Below are 22,221 nucleotides of genomic sequence, written 5' to 3'. Positions count from 1 at the left end.
GTGGCCAGTGAGCCACCCCATACACCGGGGCAGTAGCACCACACACAACTCCCAGAGAACAGAGACTTCCCAATCCGTGCGTGTTCTCTTCGAATGGAGAGGGTAGTTTGCAGTCTGCGAAGCACAGACATGGCCCACAGCGCTGCAGGAGTGCCATCTCCAAAGTGAATGGGAAGCTGCCCTCCCTCGAGTGGGTAAAAGCCTAACCACAGCCCTGAAAGCACGTAACCGTGTGCAAAAGAAGAACAGAAAACGGACATTTTTCCCTGCACGAAAAGGGCTCTTGGTTTCTCAAACGGAAAGACAAGCTGTCAGAAGTAAGTCAGTATTGGAGAGAGGCAGAAGGCTGTACTTGGCAGAGGCTAGGGTAAGAGGTTCCTCAAAGCAGCCCTCTCAAAGGGCATAGAAGCAGAGGCCTTTTCCAGCGGCCTCTCCTCCAGAGTCTATCCACAAAAGGAACACCTTGAAGCTGGCTGCGAATGCACAGCTTAGGAGGAAAGCAGTACCCGCATGCTACGAATGTGATCTCTTGATGGTGCCCCAGAAAGGAACTCTGGCACTTGTACTTCCCAAGTGAGCTTAGCTGCACAACGTTTGCCCCACAGTGGCGAGCAGAAACATTGCTAGTGGCCAGTGAGCCACCCCATACACCGGGGCAGTAGCACCACACACAACTCCCAGAGAACAGAGACTTCCCAATCCGTGCGTGTTCTCTTCGAATGGAGAGGGTAGTTTGCAGTCTGCGAAGCACAGACATGGCCCACAGCGCTGCAGGAGTGCAATCTCCAAAGTGAATGGGAAGCTGCCCTCCCTCGAGTGGGTAAAAGCCTAACCACAGCCCTGAAAGCACGTCACCGTGTGCAAAAGAAGAACAGAAAACGGACATTTTTCCCTGCACGAAAAGGGCTCTTGCTTTCTCAAACGGAAAGACAAGCTGTCAGAAGTAAGTCAGTATTGGGGAGAGGCAGAAGGCTGTACGTGGCAGAGGCTAGGGTAAGAGGTTCCTCAAAGAAGCCTTCTCAAAGGGCATAGAAGCAGAGGCCTTCTCCAGCGGCCTCTCCACCAGAGTCTATCCACAAAAGGAACACCTTGAAGCTGGCTGCGAATGCACATCTTAGGAGGAAAGCAGTACCTGCATGCTACGAATGTGATCGCTTGATGGTGCCCCAGAAAGGAACTCTGGCACTTGTACTTCCCAAGTGAGCTTAGCTGCACAACGTTTGCCCCACAGTGGAGAGCAGAAACATTGCTAGTGGCCAGTGAGCCACCCCATACACCGGGGCAGTAGCACCACACACAACTCCCAGAGAACAGAGACTTCCCAATCCGTGCGTGTTCTCTTCGAATGGAGAGGGTAGTTTACAGTCTGCGAAGCACAGTCATGACCCACAGCGCTGCAGGAGTGCCATCTCCAAAGTGAATGGGAAGCTGCCCTCCCTCGAGTGGGTAAAAGCCTAACGCCAGCCCTGAAAGCACGTCACCGTGTGCAAAAGAAGAACAGAAAACGGACATTTTTCCCTGCACGAAAAGGGCTCTTGGTTTCTCAAACGGAAAGACAAGCTGTCAAAAGTAAGTCAGTATTGGAGAGAGGCAGAAGGCTGTACTTGCCAGAGGCTAGGGTAAGAGGTTCCTCAAAGCAGCCTTCTCAAAGGGCATAGAAGCAGAAGCCTTCTCCAGCGGCCTCTCCACCAGAGTCTATCCACAAAAGGAACACTTTGAAGCTGGCTGCGAATGCACAGCTTAGGAGGAAAGCAGTACCCGCATACTACGAATGTGATCTCTTGATGGTGCCCCAGAAAGGAACTCTGGCACTTGTACTTCCCAAGTGAGCTTAGCTGCACAACGTTTGCCCCACAGTGGCGAGCAGAAACATTGCTAGTGGCGAGTGAGCCACCCCATACACCGGGGCAGTAGCACCACACACATCTCCCAGAGAACAGAGACTTCCCAATCCGTGCGTGTTCTCTTCGAATGGAGAGGGTAGTTTACAGTCTGCGAAGCACAGTCATGACCCACAGCGCTTCAGGAGTGCTATCTCCAAAGTGAATGGGAAGCTGCCCTCCCTCGAGTGGGTAAAAGCCTAAACCAGGCCTGAAAGCACGTCACCGTGTGCAAAAGAAGACCAGAAAACGGACATTTTTCCCTGCACGAAAAGGGCTCTTGGTTTCTCAAACGGAAAGACAAGCTGTCAAAAGTAACTCAGTATTGGAGAGAGGCAGAAGGCTGTACTTGGCAGAGGCTAGGGTAAGAGGTTCCTCAAAGCAGCCTTCTCAAAGGGCATAGAAGCAGAAGCCTTCTCCAGCGGCCTCTCCACCAGAGTCTATCCACAAAAGGAACACCTTGAAGCTGGCTGCGAATGCACAGCTGAGGAGGAAAGCAGTACCCGCATGCTACGAATGTGATCTCTTGATGGTGCCCCAGAAAGGAACTCTGGCACTTGTACTTCCCAAGTGAGCTTAGCTGAACAACGTTTGCCCCACAGTGGCGAGCAGAAACATTGCTAGTGGCCAGTGAGCCACCCCATACACCGGGGCAGTAGCACCACACACAACTCCCAGAGAACAGAGACTTCCCAATCCGTGCGTGTTCTCTTCGAATGGAGAGGGTAGTTTGCAGTCTGCGAAGCACAGACATGGCCCACAGCGCTGCAGGAGTGCCATCTCCAAAGTGAATGGGAAGCTGCCCTCCCTCGAGTGGGTAAAAGCCTAACCACAGCCCTGAAAGCACGTCACCGTGTGCAAAAGAAGAACAGAAAACGGACATTTTTCCCTGCACGAAAAGGGCTCTTGGTTTCTCAAACGGAAAGACAAGCTGTCAGAAGTAAGTCAGTATTGGAGAGAGGCAGAAGGCTGTACTTGGCAGAGGCTAGGGTAAGAGGTTCCTCAAAGCAGCCCTCTCAAAGGGCATAGAAGCAGAGGCCTTTTCCAGCGGCCTCTCCTCCAGAGTCTATCCACAAAAGGAACACCTTGAAGCTGGCTGCGAATGCACAGCTTAGGAGGAAAGCAGTACCCGCATGCTACGAATGTGATCTCTTGATGGTGCCCCAGAAAGGAACTCTGGCACTTGTACTTCCCAAGTGAGCTTAGCTGCACAACGTTTGCCCCACAGTGGCGAGCAGAAACATTGCTAGTGGCCAGTGAGCCACCCCATACACCGGGGCAGTAGCACCACACACAACTCCCAGAGAACAGAGACTTCCCAATCCGTGCGTGTTCTCTTCGAATGGAGAGGGTAGTTTGCAGTCTGCGAAGCACAGACATGGCCCACAGCGCTGCAGGAGTGCAATCTCCAAAGTGAATGGGAAGCTGCCCTCCCTCGAGTGGGTAAAAGCCTAACCACAGCCCTGAAAGCACGTCACCGTGTGCAAAAGAAGAACAGAAAACGGACATTTTTCCCTGCACGAAAAGGGCTCTTGCTTTCTCAAACGGAAAGACAAGCTGTCAGAAGTAAGTCAGTATTGGGGAGAGGCAGAAGGCTGTACGTGGCAGAGGCTAGGGTAAGAGGTTCCTCAAAGAAGCCTTCTCAAAGGGCATAGAAGCTGAGGCCTTCTCCAGCGGCCTCTCCACCAGAGTCTATCCACAAAAGGAACACCTTGAAGCTGGCTGCGAATGCACATCTTAGGAGGAAAGCAGTACCTGCATGCTACGAATGTGATCGCTTGATGGTGCCCCAGAAAGGAACTCTGGCACTTGTACTTCCCAAGTGAGCTTAGCTGCACAACGTTTGCCCCACAGTGGAGAGCAGAAACATTGCTAGTGGCCAGTGAGCCACCCCATACACCGGGGCAGTAGCACCACACACAACTCCCAGAGAACAGAGACTTCCCAATCCGTGCGTGTTCTCTTCGAATGGAGAGGGTAGTTTGCAGTCTGCGAAGCACAGACATGGCCCACAGCGCTGCAGGAGTGCCATCTCCAAAGTGAATGGGAAGCTGCCTTCCCTCGAGTGGGTAAAAGCCTAACCACAGCCCTGAAAGCACGTCACCGAGTGCAAAAGAAGAACAGAAAACGGACATTTTTCCCTGCACGAAAAGGGCTCTTGCTTTCTCAAACGGAAAGACAAGCTGTCAAAAGTAAGTCAGTATTGGAGAGAGGCAGAAGGCTGTACTTGGCAGAGGCTAGGGTAAGAGGTTCCTCAAAGCAGCCTTCTCAAAGGGCATAGAAGCAGAAGCCTTCTCCAGCGGCCTCTCCACCAGAGTCTATCCACAAAAGGAACACCTTGAAGCTGGCTGCGAATGCACAGCTGAGGAGGAAAGCAGTACCCGCATGCTACGAATGTGATCTCTTGATGGTGCCCCAGAAAGGAACTCTGGCACTTGTACTTCCCAAGTGAGCTTAGCTGCACAACGTTTTCCCCACAGTGGCGAGCAGAAACATTGCTAGTGGCCAGTGAGCCACCCCATACACCGGGGCAGTAGCACCACACACAACTCCCAGAGAACAGAGACTTCCCAATCCGTGCGTGTTCTCTTCGAATGGAGAGGGTAGTTTGCAGTCTGTGAAGCACAGACATGGCCCACAGCGCTGCAGGAGTGCCATCTACAAAGTAAATGGGAAGCTGCCCTCCCTCGAGTGGGTAAAAGCCTAACGCCAGCCCTGAAAGCACGTCACCGTGTGCAAAAGAAGAACAGAAAACGGACATTTTTCCCTGCACGAAAAGGGCTCTTGGTTTCTCAAACGGAAAGACAAGCTGTCAGAAGTAAGTCAGTATTGGAGAGAGGCAGAAGGCTGTACTTGGCAGAGGCTAGGGTAAGAGGTTCCTCAAAGCAGCCCTCTCAAAGGGCATAGAAGCAGAGGCCTTATCCAGCGGCCTCTCCACCAGAGTCTATCCACAAAAGGAACACCTTGAAGCTGGCTGCGAATGCACAGCTGAGGAGGAAAGCAGTACCCGCATGCTACGAATGTGATCTCTTGATGGTGCCCCAGAAAGGAACTCTGGCACTTGTACTTCCCAAGTGAGCTTAGCTGCACAACGTTTGCCCCACAGTGGCGAGCAGAAACATTGCTAGTGGCCAGTGAGCCACCCCATACACCGGGGCAGTAGCAACACACACAACTCCCAGAGAACAGAGACTTCCCAATCCGTGCGTGTTCTCTTCGAATGGAGAGGGTAGTTTGCAGTCTGCGAAGCACAGACATGGCCCACAGCGCTGCAGGAGTGCCATCTCCAAAGTGAATGGGAAGCTGCCCTCCCTCGAGTGGGTAAAAGCCTAACCACAGCCCTGAAAGCACGTCACCTTGTGCAAAAGAAGAACAGAAAACGGACATTTTTCCCTGCACCAAAAGGGCTCTTGCTTTCTCAAACAGAAAGACAAGCTGTCAAAAGTAAGTCAGTATTGGAGAGAGGCAGAAGGCTGTACTTGGCACACGCTAGGGTAAGAGGTTCCTCAAAGAAGCCTTCTCAAAGGGCATAGAAGCAGAAGCCTTCTCCAGCGGCCTCTCCACCAGAGTCTATCCACAAAAGGAACACCTTGAAGCTGGCTGCGAAAGCACAGCTGAGGAGGAAAGCAGTACCCGCATGCTACGAATGTGATCTCTTGATGGTGCCCCAGAAAGGAACTCTGGCACTTGTACTTCCCAAGTGAGCTTAGCTGCACAACGTTTGCCCCACAGTGGCGAGCAGAAACATTGCTAGTGGCCAGTGAGCCACCCCATACACCGGGGCAGTAGCACCACACACAACTCCCAGAGAACAGAGACTTCCCAATCCGTGCGTGTTCTCTTCGAATGGAGAGGGTAGTTTGCAGTCTGCGAAGCACAGACATGGCCCACAGCGCTGCAGGAGTGCCATCTCCAAAGTGAATGGGAAGCTGCCCTCCCTCGAGTGGGTAAAAGCCTAACCACAGCCCTGAAAGCACGTCACCGTGTGCAAAAGAAGAACAGAAAACGGACATTTTTCCCTGCACGAAAAAGGCTCTTGCTTTCTCAAACGGAAAGACAAGCTGTCAAAAGTAAGTCAGTATTGGAGAGAGGCAGAAGGCTGTACTTGGCACACGCTAGGGTAAAAGGTTCCTCAAAGAAGCCTTCTCAAAGGGCATAGAAGCAGAAGCCTTTTCCAGCGGCCTCTCCACCAGAGTCTATCCACAAAAGGAACACTTTGAAGCTGGCTGCGAAAGCACAGCTGAGGAGGAAAGCAGTACCCGCATGCTACGAATGTGATCTCTTGATGGTGCCCCAGAAAGGAACTCTGGCACTTGTACTTCCCAAGTGAGCTTAGCTGCACAACGTTTGCCCCACAGTGGCGAGCAGAAACATTGCTAGTGGCCAGTGAGCCACCCCATACACCGGGGCAGTAGCACCACACACAACTCCCAGAGAACAGAGACTTCCCAATCCGTGCGTGTTCTCTTCGAATGGAGAGGGTAGTTTGCAGTCTGCGAAGCACAGACATGGCCCACAGCGCTGCAGGAGTGCCATCTCCAAAGTGAATGGGAAGCTGCCTTCCCTCGAGTGGGTAAAAGCCTAACCACAGCCCTGAAAGCACGTCACCGTGTGCAAAAGAAGAACAGAAAACGGACATTTTTCCCTGCACGAAAAGGGCTCTTGCTTTCTCAAACGGAAAGACAAGCTGTCAAAAGTAAGTCAGTATTGGAGAGAGGCAGAAGGCTGTACTTGGCACACGCTAGGTAAGAGGTTTTTCAAAGCAGCCTTCTCAAAGGGCATAGAAGCAGAAGCCTTCTCCAGCGGCCTCTCCACCAGAGTCTATCCACAAAAGGAACACCTTGAAGCTGGCTGCGAATGCACAGCTGAGGAGGAAAGCAGTACCCGCATGCTACGAATGTGATCTCTTGATGGTGCCCCAGAAAGGAACTCTGGCACTTGTACTTCCCAAGTGAGCTTAGCTGCACAACGTTTGGCCCACAGTGGCGAGCAGAAACATTGCTAGTGGCCAGTGAGCCACCCCATACACCGGGGCAGTAGCACCACACACAACTCCCAGAGAACAGAGACTTCCCAATCCGTGCGTGTTCTCTTCGAATGGAGAGGGTAGTTTGCAGTCTGCGAAGCACAGACATGGCCCACAGCGCTGCAGGAGTGCCATCTCCAAAGTGAATGGGAAGCTGCCCTCCCTCGAGTGGGTAAAAGCCTAACCACAGCCCTGAAAGCACGTCACCGTGTGCAAAAGAAGAACAGAAAACGGACATTTTTCCCTGCACGAAAAGGGCTCTTGCTTTCTCAAACGGAAAGACAAGCTGTCAGAAGTAAGTCAGTATTGGGGAGAGGCAGAAGGCTGTACGTGGCAGAGGCTAGGGTAAGAGGTTCCTCAAAGAAGCCTTCTCAAAGGGCATAGAAGCAGAGGCCTTCTCCAGCGGCCTCTCCACCAGAGTCTATCCACAAAAGGAACACCTTGAAGCTGGCTGCGAATGCACATCTTAGGATGAAAGCAGTACCCGCATGCTACGAATGTGATCGCTTGATGGTGCCCCAGAAAGGAACTCTGGCACTTGTACTTCCCAAGTGAGCTTAGCTGCACAACGTTTGCCCCACAGTGGAGAGCAGAAACATTGCTAGTGGCCAGTGAGCCACCCCATACACCGGGGCAGTAGCACCACACACAACTCCCAGAGAACAGAGACTTCCCAATCCGTGCGTGTTCTCTTCGAATGGAGAGGGTAGTTTACAGTCTGCGAAGCACAGTCATGACCCACAGCGCTGCAGGAGTGCCATCTCCAAAGTGAATGGGAAGCTGCCCTCCCTCGAGTGGGTAAAAGCCTAACCCAGGCCTGAAAGCACGTCACCGTGTGCAAAAGAAGAACAGAAAACGGACATTTTTCCCTGCACGAAAAGGGCTCTTGCATTCTCAAACGGAAAGACAAGCTGTCAAAAGTAAGTCAGTATTGGAGAGAGGCAGAAGGCTGTACTTGCCAGAGGCTAGGGTAAGAGGTTCCTCAAAGCAGCCTTCTCAAAGGGCATAGAAGCAGAAGCCTTCTCCAGCGGCCTCTCCACCAGAGTCTATCCACAAAAGGAACACTTTGAAGCTGGCTGCGAATGCACAGCTTAGGAGGAAAGCAGTACCCGCATACTACGAATGTGATCTCTTGATGGTGCCCCAGAAAGGAACTCTGGCACTTGTACTTCCCAAGTGAGCTTAGCTGCACAACGTTTGCCCCACAGTGGCGAGCAGAAACATTGCTAGTGGCCAGTGAGCCACCCCATACACCGGGGCAGTAACACCACACACAACTCCCAGAGAACAGAGACTTCCCAATCCGTGCGTGTTCTCTTCGAATGGAGAGGGTAGTTTGCAGTCTGCGAAGCACAGACATGGCCCAAAGCGCTGCAGGAGTGCCATCTCCAAAGTGAATGGGAAGCTGCCCTCCCTCGAGTGGGTAAAAGCCTAACCACAGCCCTGAAAGCACGTCACCGTGTGCAAAAGAAGAACAGAAAGCGGACATTTTTCCCTGCACGAAAAGGGCTCTTGCTTTCTCAAACGGAAAGACAAGCTGTCAGAAGTAAGTCAGTATTGGAGAGAGGCAGAAGGTTGTACTTGGCACACGCTAGGGTAAGAGGTTCCTCAAAGAAGCCTTCTCAAAGGGCACAGAAGCAGAGGCCTTCTCTAGCGGTCTCTCCACCAGAGTCTATCCACAAAAGGAACACCTTGAAGCTGGCTGCGAATGCACAGCTTAGGAGGAAAGCAGTACCCGCATGCTACGAATGTGATCTCTTGATGGTGCCCCAGAAAGGAACTCTGGCACTTGTACTTCCCAAGTGAGCTTAGCTGCACAACGTTTGCTCCACAGTGGCGAGCAGAAACATTGCTAGTGGCCAGTGAGCCACCCCATACACCGGGGCAGTAGCACCACACACAACTCCCAGAGAACAGAGACTTCCCAATCCGTGCGTGTTCTCTTCGAATGGAGAGCGTAGTTTGCAGTCTGCGAAGCACAGGCATGGCCCACAGCGCTGCAGGAGTGCCATCTCCAAAGTGAATGGGAAGCTGCCCTCCCTCGAGTGGGTAAAAGCCTAACCCCAGCCCTGAAAGCACGTCACCTTGTGCAAAAGAAGAACAGAAAACGGACATTTTTCCCTGCACGAAAAGGGCTCTTGCTTTCTCAAACGGAAAGACAAGCTGTCAAAAGTAAGTCAGTATTGGAGAGAGGCAGAAGGCTGTACTTGGCACACGCTAGGGTAAGAGGTTCCTCAAAGAAGCCTTCTCAAAGGGCATAGAAGCAGAAGCCTTCTCCAGCGGCCTCTCCACCAGAGTCTATCCACAAAAGGAACACCTTGAAGCTGGCTGCGAAAGCACAGCTGAGGAGGAAAGCAGTACCCGCATGCTACGAATGTGATCTCTTGATGGTGCCCCAGAAAGGAACTCTGGCACTTGTACTTCCCAAGTGAGCTTAGCTGCACAACGTTTGCCCCACAGTGGCGAGCAGAAACATTGCTAGTGGCCAGTGAGCCACCCCATACACCGGGGCAGTAGCACCACACACAACTCCCAGAGAACAGAGACTTCCCAATCCGTGCGTGTTCTCTTCGAATGGAGAGGGTAGTTTGCAGTCTGCGAAGCACAGACATGGCCCACAGCGCTGCAGGAGTGCCATCTCCAAAGTGAATGGGAAGCTGCCCTCCCTCGAGTGGGTAAAAGCCTAACCACAGCCCTGAAAGCACGTCACCTTGTGCAAAAGAAGAACAGAAAACGGACATTTTTCCCTGCACGAAAAGGGCTCTTGCTTTCTCAAACGGAAAGACAAGCTGTCAGAAGTAAGTCAGTATTGGGGAGAGGCAGAAGGCTGTACGTGGCAGAGGCTAGGGTAAGAGGTTCCTCAAAGAAGCCTTCTCAAAGGGCATAGAAGCAGAGGCCTTCTCCAGCGGCCTCTCCACCAGAGTCTATCCACAAAAGGAACACCTTGAAGCTGGCTGCGAATGCACATCTTAGGAGGAAAGCAGTACCCGCATGCTACGAATGTGATCGCTTGATGGTGCCCCAGAAAGGAACTCTGGCACTTGTACTTCCCAAGTGAGCTTAGCTGCACAACGTTTGCCCCACAGTGGAGAGCAGAAACATTGCTAGTGGCCAGTGAGCCACCCCATACACCGGGGCAGTAGCACCACACACATCTCCCAGAGAACAGAGACTTCCCAATCCGTGCGTGTTCTCTTCGAATGGAGAGGGTAGTTTACAGTCTGCGAAGCACAGTTATGGCCCACAGCGCTGCAGGAGTGCCATCTCCAAAGTGAATGGGAAGCTGCCCTCCCTCGAGTGGGTAAAAGCCTAACCCAGGCCTGAAAGCACGTCACCGTGTGCAAAAGAAGAACAGAAAACGGACATTTTTCCCTGCACGAAAAGGGCTCTTGGTTTCTCAAACGGAAAGACAAGCTGTCAGAAGTAAGTCAGTATTGGAGAGAGGCAGAAGGCTGTACTTGCCAGAGGCTAGGGTAATAGGTTCCTCAAAGCAGCCCTCTCAAAGGGCATAGAAGCAGAGGCCTTATCCAGCGGCCTCTCCACCAGAGTCTATCCACAAAAGGAACAACTTGAAGCTGGCTGCGAATGCACAGCTGAGGAGGAAAGCAGTACCCGCATGCTACGAATGTGATCTCTTGATGGTGCCCCAGAAAGGAACTCTGGCACTTGTACTTCCCAAGTGAGCTTAGCTGCACAACGTTTGCTCCACAGTGGCGAGCAGAAACATTGCTAGTGGCCAGTGAGCCACCCCATACACCGGGGCAGTAGCACCACACACAACTCCCAGAGAACAGAGACTTCCCAATCCGTGCGTGTTCTCTTCGAATGGAGAGCGTAGTTTGCAGTCTGCGAAGCACAGGCATGGCCCACAGCGCTGCAGGAGTGCCATCTCCAAAGTGAATGGGAAGCTGCCCTCCCTCGAGTGGGTAAAAGCCTAACCCCAGCCCTGAAAGCACGTCACCTTGTGCAAAAGAAGAACAGAAAACGGACATTTTTCCCTGCACGAAAAGGGCTCTTGCTTTCTCAAACGGAAAGACAAGCTGTCAAAAGTAAGTCAGTATTGGAGAGAGGCAGAAGGCTGTACTTGGCACACGCTAGGGTAAGAGGTTCCTCAAAGAAGCCTTCTCAAAGGGCATAGAAGCAGAAGCCTTCTCCAGCGGCCTCTCCACCAGAGTCTATCCACAAAAGGAACACCTTGAAGCTGGCTGCGAAAGCACAGCTGAGGAGGAAAGCAGTACCCGCATGCTACGAATGTGATCTCTTGATGGTGCCCCAGAAAGGAACTCTGGCACTTGTACTTCCCAAGTGAGCTTAGCTGCACAACGTTTGCCCCACAGTGGCGAGCAGAAACATTGCTAGTGGCCAGTGAGCCACCCCATACACCGGGGCAGTAGCACCACACACAACTCCCAGAGAACAGAGACTTCCCAATCCGTGCGTGTTCTCTTCGAATGGAGAGGGTAGTTTGCAGTCTGCGAAGCACAGACATGGCCCACAGCGCTGCAGGAGTGCCATCTCCAAAGTGAATGGGAAGCTGCCCTCCCTCGAGTGGGTAAAAGCCTAACCACAGCCCTGAAAGCACGTCACCTTGTGCAAAAGAAGAACAGAAAACGGACATTTTTCCCTGCACGAAAAGGGCTCTTGCTTTCTCAAACGGAAAGACAAGCTGTCAGAAGTAAGTCAGTATTGGGGAGAGGCAGAAGGCTGTACGTGGCAGAGGCTAGGGTAAGAGGTTCCTCAAAGAAGCCTTCTCAAAGGGCATAGAAGCAGAGGCCTTCTCCAGCGGCCTCTCCACCAGAGTCTATCCACAAAAGGAACACCTTGAAGCTGGCTGCGAATGCACATCTTAGGAGGAAAGCAGTACCCGCATGCTACGAATGTGATCGCTTGATGGTGCCCCAGAAAGGAACTCTGGCACTTGTACTTCCCAAGTGAGCTTAGCTGCACAACGTTTGCCCCACAGTGGAGAGCAGAAACATTGCTAGTGGCCAGTGAGCCACCCCATACACCGGGGCAGTAGCACCACACACAACTCCCAGAGAACAGAGACTTCCCAATCGTGCGTGTTCTCTTCGAATGGAGAGGGTAGTTTACAGTCTGCGAAGCACAGTCATGACCCACAGCGCTGCAGGAGTGCCATCTCCAAAGTGAATGGGAAGCTGCCCTCCCTCGAGTGGGTAAAAGCCTAACCCAGGCCTGAAAGCACGTCACCGTGTGCAAAAGAAGAACAGAAAACGGACATTTTTCCCTGCACGAAAAGGGCTCTTGGTTTCTCAATCGGAAAGACAAGCTGTCAAAAGTAAGTCAGTATTGGAGAGAGGCAGAAGGCTGTACTTGCCAGAGGCTAGGGTAAGAGGTTCCTCAAAGCAGCCTTCTCAAAAGGCATAGAAGCAGAAGCCTTCTCCAGCGGCCTCTCCACCAGAGTCTATCCACAAAAGGAACACTTTGAAGCTGGCTGCGAATGCACAGCTTAGGAGGAAAGCAGTACCCGCATACTACGAATGTGATCTCTTGATGGTGCCCCAGAAAGGAACTCTGGCACTTGTACTTCCCAAGTGAGCTTACCTGCAAAACGTTTGCCCCACAGTGGCGAGCAGAAACATTGCTAGTGGCCAGTGAGCCACCCCATACACCGGGGCAGTAGCACCACACACATCTCCCAGAGAACAGAGACTTCCCAATCCGTGCGTGTTCTCTTCGAATGGAGAGGGTAGTTTACAGTCTGCGAAGCACAGTCTTGGCCCACAGCGCTGCAGGAGTGCCATCTCCAAAGTGAATGGGAAGCTGCCCTCCCTCGAGTGGGTAAAAGCCTAAACCAGGCCTGAAAGCACGTCACCGTGTGCAAAAGAAGACCAGAAAACGGACATTTTTCCCTGCACGAAAAGGGCTCTTGGTTTCTCAAACGGAAAGACAAGCTCTCAAAAGTAAGTCAGTATTGGAGAGAGGCAGAAGGCTGTACTTGGCAGAGGCTAGGGTAAGAGGTTCCTCAAAGCAGCCTTCTCAAAGGGCATAGAAGCAGAAGCCTTCTACAGCGGCCTCTCCACCAGAGACTATCCACAAAAGGAACACCTTGAAGCTGGCTGCGAATGCACAGCTGAGGAGGAAAGCAGTACCCGCATGCTACGAATGTGATCTCTTGATGGTGCCCCATAAAGGAACTCTGGCACTTGTACTTCCCAAGTGAGCTTAGCTGCACAACGTTTTCCCCACAGTGGCGAGCAGAAACATTGCTAGTGGCCAGTGAGCCACCCCATACACCGGGGCAGTAGCACCACACACAACTCCCAGAGAACAGAGACTTCCCAATCCGTGCGTGTTCTCTTCGAATGGAGAGGGTAGTTTGCAGTCTGCGAAGCACAGACATGGCCCACAGCGCTGCAGGAGTGCCATCTACAAAGTAAATGGGAAGCTGCCCTCCCTCGAGTGGGTAAAAGCCTAACGCCAGCCCTGAAAGCACGTCACCGTGTGCAAAAGAAGAACAGAAAACGGACATTTTTCCCTGCACGAAAAGGGCTCTTGGTTTCTCAAACGGAAAGACAAGCTGTCAGAAGTAAGTCAGTATTGGAGAGAGGCAGAAGGCTGTACTTGGCAGAGGCTAGGGTAAGAGGTTCCTCAAAGCAGCCCTCTCAAAGGGCAAAGAAGCAGAGGCCTTATCCAGCGGCCTCTCCACCAGAGTCTATCCACAAAAGGAACAACTTGAAGCTGGCTGCGAATGCACAGCTGAGGAGGAAAGCAGTACCCGCATGCTACGAATGTGATCTCTTGATGGTGCCCCAGAAAGGAACTCTGGCACTTGTACTTCCCAAGTGAGCTTAGCTGCACAACGTTTGCCCCACAGTGGCGAGCAGAAACATTGCTAGTGGCCAGTGAGCCACCCCATACACCGGGGCAGTAGCACCACACACAACTCCCAGAGAACAGAGACTTCCCAATCCGTGCGTGTTCTCTTCGAATGGAGAGGGTAGTTTGCAGTCTGCGAAGCACAGACATGGCCCACAGCGCTGCAGGAGTGCCATCTACAAAGTAAATGGGAAGCTGCCCTCCCTCGAGTGGGTAAAAGCCTAACGCCAGCCCTGAAAGCACGTCACCGTGTGCAAAAGAAGAACAGAAAACGGACATTTTTCCCTGCACGAAAAGGGCTCTTGCTTTCTCAAACGGAAAGACAAGCTGTCAGAAGTAAGTCAGTATTGGAGAGAGGCAGAAGGCTGTACTTGGCAGAGGCTAGGGTAAGAGGTTCCTCAAAGCAGCCCTCTCAAAGGGCATAGAAGCAGAGGCCTTATCCAGCGGCCTCTCCACCAGAGTCTATCCACAAAAGGAACAACTTGAAGCTGGCTGCGAATGCACAGCTGAGGAGGAAAGCAGTACCCGCATGCTACGAATGTGATCTCTTGATGGTGCCCCAGAAAGGAACTCTGGCACTTGTACTTCCCAAGTGAGCTTAGCTGCACAACGTTTGCCCCACAGTGGCGAGCAGAAACATTGCTAGTGGCCAGTGAGCCACCCCATACACCGGGGCAGTAGCACCGCACACAACTCCCAGAGAACAGAGACTTCCCAATTCGTGCGTGTTCTCTTCGAATGGAGAGGGTAGTTTGCAGTCTGCGAAGCACAGACATGGCCCACAGCGCTGCAGGAGTGCCATCTCCAAAGTGAATGGGAAGCTGCCCTCCCTCGAGTGGGTAAAAGCCTAACCACAGCCCTGAAAGCACGTCACCGTGTGCAAAAGAAGAACAGAAAACGGACATTTTTCCCTGCACGAAAAGGGCTCTTGCTTTCTCAAACGGAAAGACAAGCTGTCAAAAGTAAGTCAGTATTGGAGAGAGGCAGAAGGCTGTACTTGCCAGAGGCTAGGGTAAGAGGTTCCTCAAAGCAGCCTTCTCAAAGGGCATAGAAGCAGAAGCCTTCTCCAGCGGCCTCTCCACCAGAGTCTATCCACAAAAGGAACACCTTGAAGGTGGCTGCGAATGCACCAATTAGGAGGAAAGCAGTACCCGCATGCTACGAATGTGATCTCTTGATGGTGCCGCAGAAAGGAACTCTGGCACTTGTACTTCCCAAGTGAGCTTAGCTGCACAACGTTTGCCCCACAGTGGCGAGCAGAAATATTGCTAGTGGCCAGTGAGCCACCCCATACACCGGGGCAGTAGCACCACACACAACTCCCAGAGAACAGAGACTTCCCAATCCGTGCGTGTTCTCTTCGAATGGAGAGGGTAGTTTGCAGTCTGCGAAGCACAGACATGGCCCACAGCGCTGCAGGAGTGCCATCTCCAAAGTGAATGGGAAGCTGCCCTCCCTCGAGTGGGTAAAAGCCTAACCACAGCCCTGAAAGCACGTCACCGTGTGCAAAAGAAGAACAGAAAACGGAGAATTTTCCCTGCACGAAAAGGGCTCTTGCTTTCTCAAACGGAAAGACAAGCCGTCAGAAGTAAGTCAGTATTGGGGAGAGGCAGAAGGCTGTACGTGGCAGAGGCTAGGGTAAGAGGTTCCTCAAAGAAGCCTTCTCAAAGGGCGTAGAAGCAGAGGCCTTCTCCAGCGGCCTCTCCACCAGAGTCTATCCACAAAAGGAACACTTTGAAGCTGGCTGCGAATGCACATCTTAGGAGGAAAGCAGTACCCGCATGCTACGAATGTGATCGCTTGATGGTGCCCCAGAAAGGAACTCTGGCACTTGTACTTCCCAAGTGAGCTTAGCTGCACAACGTTTGCCCCACAGTGGAGAGCAGAAACATTGCTAGTGGCCAGTGAGCCACCCCATACACCGGGGCAGTAGCACCACACACAACTCCCAGAGAACAGAGACTTCCCAATCCGTGCGTGTCCTCTTCGAATGGAGAGGGTAGTTTACAGTCTGCGAAGCACAGTCATGACCCACAGCACTGCAGGAGTGCCATCTCCAAAGTGAATGGGAAGCTGCCCTCCCTCGAGTGGGTAAAAGCCTAACCCAGGCCTGAAAGCACGTCACCGTGTGCAAAAGAAGAACAGAAAACGGACATTTTTCCCTGCACGAAAAGGGCTCTTGGTTTCTCAAACGGAAAGACAAGCTGTCAAAAGTAAGTCAGTATTGGAGAGAGGCAGAAGGCTGTACTTGCCAGAGGCTAGGGTAAGAGGTTCCTCAAAGCAGCCTTCTCAAAGGGCATAGAAGCAGAAGCCTTCTCCAGCGGCCTCTCCACCAGAGTCTATCCACAAAAGGAACACCTTGAAGGTGGCTGCGAATGCACCGATTAGGAGGAAAGCAGTACCCGCATGCTACGAATGTGATCTCTTGATGGTGCCCCAGAAAGGAACTCTGGCACTTGTACTTCCCAAGTGAGCTTAGCTGCACAACGTTTGCCCCACAGTGGCGAGCAGAAACATTGCTAGTGGCCAGTGAGCCACCCCATACACCGGGGCAGTAGCACCACACACAACTCCCAGAGAACAGAGACTTCCCAATCCGTGCGTGTTCTCTTCGAATGGAGAGGGTAGTTTACAGTCTGCGAAGCACAGACATGGCCCACAGCGCTGCAGGAGTGCCATCTCCAAAGTGAATGGGAAGCTGCCCTCCCTCGAGTGGGTAAAAGCCTAACCACAGCCCTGAAAGCACGTCACCGTGTGCAAAAGAAGAACAGAAAGCGGACATTTTTCCCTGCACGAAAAGGGCTCTTGCTTTCTCAAACGGAAAGACAAGCTGTCAGAAGTAATTCAGTATTGGAGAGAGGCAGAAGGTTGTACTTGGCACACGCTAGGGTAAGAGGTTCCTCAAAGAAGCCTTCTCAAAGGGCACAGAAGTAGAGGCCTTCTCTAGCGGTCTCTCCACCAGAGTCTATCCACAAAAGGAACACCTTGAAGCTGGCTGCGAATGCACAGCTTAGGAGGAAAGCAGTACCCGCATGCTACGAATGTGATCTCTTGATGGTGCCCCAGAAAGGAACTCTGGCACTTGTACTTCCCAAGTGAGCTTAGCTGCACAACGTTTGCCCCACAGTGGAGAGCAGAAACATTGCTAGTGGCGAGTGAGCCACCCCATACACCGGGGCAGTAGTACCACACACATCTCCCAGAGAACAGAGACTTCCCAATCCGTGCGTGTTCTCTTCGAATGGAGAGGGTAGTTTACAGTCTGCGAAGCACAGTTATGGCCCACAGCGCTGCAGGAGTGCCATCTCCAAAGTGAATGGGAAGCTGCCCTCCCTCGAGTGGGTAAAAGCCTAACCCAGGCCTGAAAGCACGTCACCGTGTGCAAAAGAAGAACAGAAAACGGACATTTTTCCCTGCACGAAAAGGGCTCTTGGTTTCTCAAACGGAAAGACAAGCTGTCAGAAGTAAGTCAGTATTGGAGAGAGGCAGAAGGCTGTACTTGGCAGAGGCTAGGGTAATAGGTTCCTCAAAGCAGCCCTCTCAAAGGGCATAGAAGCAGAGGCCTTCTCCAGCGGCCTCTCCTCCAGAGTCTATCCACAAAAGGAACACCTTGAAGCTGGCTGCGAATGCACAGCTTAGGAGGAAAGCAGTACCCGCATGCTACGAATGTGATCTCTTGATGGTGCTCCAGAAAGGAACTCTGGCACTTGTACTTCCCAAGTCAGCTTAGCTGCACAACGTTTGCCCCACAGTGGCGAGCAGAAACATTGCTAGTGGCCAGTGAGCCACCCCATACACCGGGGCAGTAGCACCACACACAACTCCCAGAGAACAGAGACTTCCCAATCCGTGCGTGTTCTCTTCGAATGGAGAGGGTAGTTTGCAGTCTGCGAAGCACAGACATGGCCCACAGCGCTGCAGGAGTGCCATCTCCAAAGTGAATGGGAAGCTGCCCTCCCTCGAGTGGGTAAAAGCCTAACCACAGCCCTGAAAGCACGTCACCGTGTGCAAAAGAAGAACAGAAAACGGACATTTCTCCCTGCACGAAAAGGGCTATTGCTTTCTCAAACGGAAAGACAAGCTGTCAGAAGTAAGTCAGTATTGGGGAGAGGCAGAAGGCTGTACGTGGCAGAGGCTAGGGTAAGAGGTTCCTCAAAGAAGCCTTCTCAAAGGGCATAGAAGCAGAGGCCTTCTCCAGCGGCCTCTCCACCAGAGTCTATCCACAAAAGGAACACCTTGTAGCTGGCGGGGAATGCACAGCTTAGGAGGAAAGCAGTACCCGCATGCTACGAATGTGATCTCTTGATGGTGCCCCAGAAAGGAACTCTGGCACTTGTACTTCCCAAGTGAGCTTAGCTGCACAACGTTTGCCCCACAGTGGCGAGCAGAAACATTGCTAGTGGCCAGTGAGCCACCCCATACACCGGGGCAGTAGCACCACACACAACTCCCAGACAACAGAGACTTCCCAATCCGTGCGTGTTCTCTTCGAATGGAGAGGGTAGTTTGCAGTCTGCGAAGCACAGACATGGCCCACAGCGCTGCAGGAGTGCCATCTCCAAAGTGAATGGGAAGCTGCCCTCCCTCGAGTGGGTAAAAGCCTAACCCCAGCCCTGAAAGCACGTCACCGTGTGCAAAAGAAGAACAGAAAACGGACATTTTTCCCTGCACGAAAAGGGCTCTTGGTTTCTCAAACGGAAAGACAAGCTGTCAAAAGTAAGTCAGTATTGGAGAGAGGCAGAAGGCTGTACTTGGCACACGCTAGGGTAAGAGGTTCCTCAAAGAAGCCTTCTCAAAGGGCATAGAAGCAGAGGCCTTCTCCAGCGGCCTCTCCACCAGAGTCTATCCACAAAAGGAACACCTTGTAGCTGGCGGGGAATGCACAGCTTAAGAGGAAAGCAGTACCCGCATGCTACGAATGTGATCTCTTGATGGTGCCCCAGAAAGGAACTCTGGCACTTGTACTTCCCAAGTGAGCTTAGCTGCACAACGTTTGCCCCACAGTGGCGAGCAGAAACATTGCTAGTGGCGAGTGAGCCACCCCATACACCGGGGCAGTAGCACCACACACATCTCCCAGAGAACAGAGACTTCCCAATCCGTGCGTGTTCTCTTCGAATGGAGAGGGTAGTTTACAGTCTGCGAAGCACAGTCTTGGCCCACAGCGCTGCAGGAGTGCCATCTCCAAAGTGAATGGGAAGATGCCCTCCCTCGAGTGGGTAAAAGCCTAAACCAGGCCTGAAAGCACGTCACCGTGTGCAAAAGAAGACCAGAAAACGGACATTTTTCCCTGCACGAAAAGGGCTCTTGGTTTCTCAAACGGAAAGACAAGCTGTCAAAAGTAAGTCAGTATTGGAGAGAGGCAGAAGGCTGTACTTGGCAGAGGCTAGGGTAAGAGGTTCCTCAAAGCAGCCTTCTCAAAGGGCATAGAAGCAGAAGCCTTCTCCAGCGGCCTCTCCACCAGAGTCTATCCACAAAAGGAACACCTTGAAGCTGGCTGCGAATGCACAGCTGAGGAGGAAAGCAGTACCCGCATGCTACGAATGTGATCTCTTGATGGTGCCCCAGAAAGGAACTCTGGCACTTGTACTTCCCAAGTGAGCTTAGCTGCACAACGTTTTCCCCACAGTGGCGAGCAGAAACATTGCTAGTGGCCAGTGAGCCACCCCATACACCGGGGCAGTAGCACCACACACAACTCCCAGAGAACAGAGACTTCCCAATCCGTGCGTGTTCTCTTCGAATGGAGAGGGTAGTTTGCAGTCTGCGAAGCACAGACATGGCCCACAGCGCTGCAGGAGTGCCATCTCCAAAGTGAATGGGAAGCTTCCCTCCCTCGAGTGGGTAAAAGCCTAACCACAGCCCTGAAAGCACGTCACCGTGTGCAAAAGAAGAACAGAAAACGGACAATTTTCCCTGCACGAAAAGGGCTCTTGCTTTCTCAAACGGAAAGACAAGCCGTCAGAAGTAAGTCAGTATTGGGGAGAGGCAGAAGGCTGTACGTGGCAGAGGCTAGGGTAAGAGGTTCCTCAAAGAAGCCTTCTCAAAGGGCATAGAAGCAGAGGCCTTCTCCAGCGGCCTCTCCACCAGAGTCTATCCACAAAAGGAACACCTTGAAGCTGGCTGCGAATGCACATCTTAGGAGGAAAGCAGTACCCGCATGCTACGAATGTGATCTCTTGATGGTGCCCCAGAAAGGAACTCTGGCACTTGTACTTCCCAAGTGAGCTTAGCTGCACAACGTTTGCCCCACAGTGGAGAGCAGAAACATTGCTAGTGGCGAGTGAGCCACCCCATACACCGGGGCAGTAGCACCACACACAACTCCCAGAGAACAGAGACTTCCCAATCCGTGCGTGTTCTCTTCGAATGGAGAGGGTAGTTTACAGTCTGCGAAGCACAGTCATGACCCACAGCACTGCAGGAGTGCCATCTCCAAAGTGAATGGGAAGCTGCCCTCCCTCGAGTGGGTAAAAGCCTAACCCAGGCCTGAAAGCACGTCACCGTGTGCAAAAGAAGAACAGAAAACGGACATTTTTCCCTGCACGAAAAGGGCTCTTGGTTTCTCAAACGGAAAGACAAGCTGTCAAAAGTAAGTCAGTATTGGAGAGAGGCAGAAGGCTGTACTTGCCAGAGGCTAGGGTAAGAGGTTCCTCAAAGCAGCCTTCTCAAAGGGCATAGAAGCAGAAGCCTTCTCCAGCGGCCTCTCCACCAGAGTCTATCCACAAAAGGAACACCTTGAAGGTGGCTGCGAATGCACCAATTAGGAGGAAAGCAGTACCCGCATGCTACGAATGTGATCTCTTGATGGTGCCCCAGAAAGGAACTCTGGCACTTGTACTTCCCAAGTGAGCTTAGCTGCACAACGTTTGCCCCACAGTGGCGAGCAGAAACATTGCTAGTGGCCAGTGAGCCACCCCATACACCGGGGCAGTAGCACCACACACAACTCCCAGAGAACAGAGACTTCCCAATCCGTGCGTGTTCTCTTCGAATGGAGAGGGTAGTTTGCAGTCTGCGAAGCACAGACATGGCCCACAGCGCTGCAGGAGTGCCATCTCCAAAGTGAATGGGAAGCTGCCCTCCCTCGAGTGGGTAAAAGCCTAACCACAGCCCTGAAAGCACGTCACCGTGTGCAAAAGAAGAACAGAAAGCGGACATTTTTCCCTGCACGAAAAGGGCTCTTGCTTTCTCAAACGGAAAGACAAGCTGTCAGAAGTAATTCAGTATTGGAGAGAGGCAGAAGGTTGTACTTGGCACACGCTAGGGTAAGAGGTTCCTCAAAGAAGCCTTCTCAAAGGGCACAGAAGCAGAGGCCTTCTCTAGCGGTCTCTCCACCAGAGTCTATCCACAAAAGGAACACCTTGAAGCTGGCTGCGAATGCACAGCTTAGGAGGAAAGCAGTACCCGCATGCTACGAATGTGATCTCTTGATGGTGCCCCAGAAAGGAACTCTGGCACTTGTACTTCCCAAGTGAGCTTAGCTGCACAACGTTTGCCCCACAGTGGAGAGCAGAAACATTGCTAGTGGCGAGTGAGCCACCCCATACACCGGGGCAGTAGCACCACACACATCTCCCAGAGAACAGAGACTTCCCAATCCGTGCGTGTTCTCTTCGAATGGAGAGGGTAGTTTACAGTCTGCGAAGCACAGTTATGGCCCACAGCGCTGCAGGAGTGCCATCTCCAAAGTGAATGGGAAGCTGCCCTCCCTCGAGTGGGTAAAAGCCTAACCCAGGCCTGAAAGCACGTCACCGTGTGCAAAAGAAGAACAGAAAACGGACATTTTTCCCTGCACGAAAAGGGCTCTTGGTTTCTCAAACGGAAAGACAAGCTGTCAGAAGTAAGTCAGTATTGGAGAGAGGCAGAAGGCTGTACTTGGCAGAGGCTAGGGTAATAGGTTCCTCAAAGCAGCCCTCTCAAAGGGCATAGAAGCAGAGGCCTTCTCCAGCGGCCTCTCCTCCAGAGTCTATTCACAAAAGGAACACCTTGAAGCTGGCTGCGAATGCACACCTTAGGAGGAAAGCAGTACCCGCATGCTACGAATGTGATCTCTTGATGGTGCCCCAGAAAGGAACTCTGGCACTTGTACTTCCCAAGTCAGCTTAGCTGCACAACGTTTGCCCCACAGTGGCGAGCAGAAACATTGCTAGTGGCCAGTGAGCCACCCCATACACCGGGGCAGTAGCACCACACACAACTCCCAGAGAACAGAGACTTCCCAATCCGTGCGTGTTCTCTTCGAATGGAGAGGGTAGTTTGCAGTCTGCGAAGCACAGACATGGCCCACAGCGCTGCAGGAGTGCCATCTCCAAAGTGAATGGGAAGCTGCCCTCCCTCGAGTGGGTAAAAGCCTAACCACAGCCCTGAAAGCACGTCACCGTGTGCAAAAGAAGAACAGAAAACGGACATTTTTCCCTGCACGAAAAGGGCTATTGCTTTCTCAAACGGAAAGACAAGCTGTCAGAAGTAAGT

Source organism: Kogia breviceps, chromosome 7 (assembly GCF_026419965.1).
Source record: "Kogia breviceps isolate mKogBre1 chromosome 7, mKogBre1 haplotype 1, whole genome shotgun sequence".
Taxonomy (NCBI): Eukaryota; Metazoa; Chordata; class Mammalia; order Artiodactyla; family Physeteridae; genus Kogia; species Kogia breviceps.
This window is presented reverse-complemented; position numbering follows the sequence as displayed.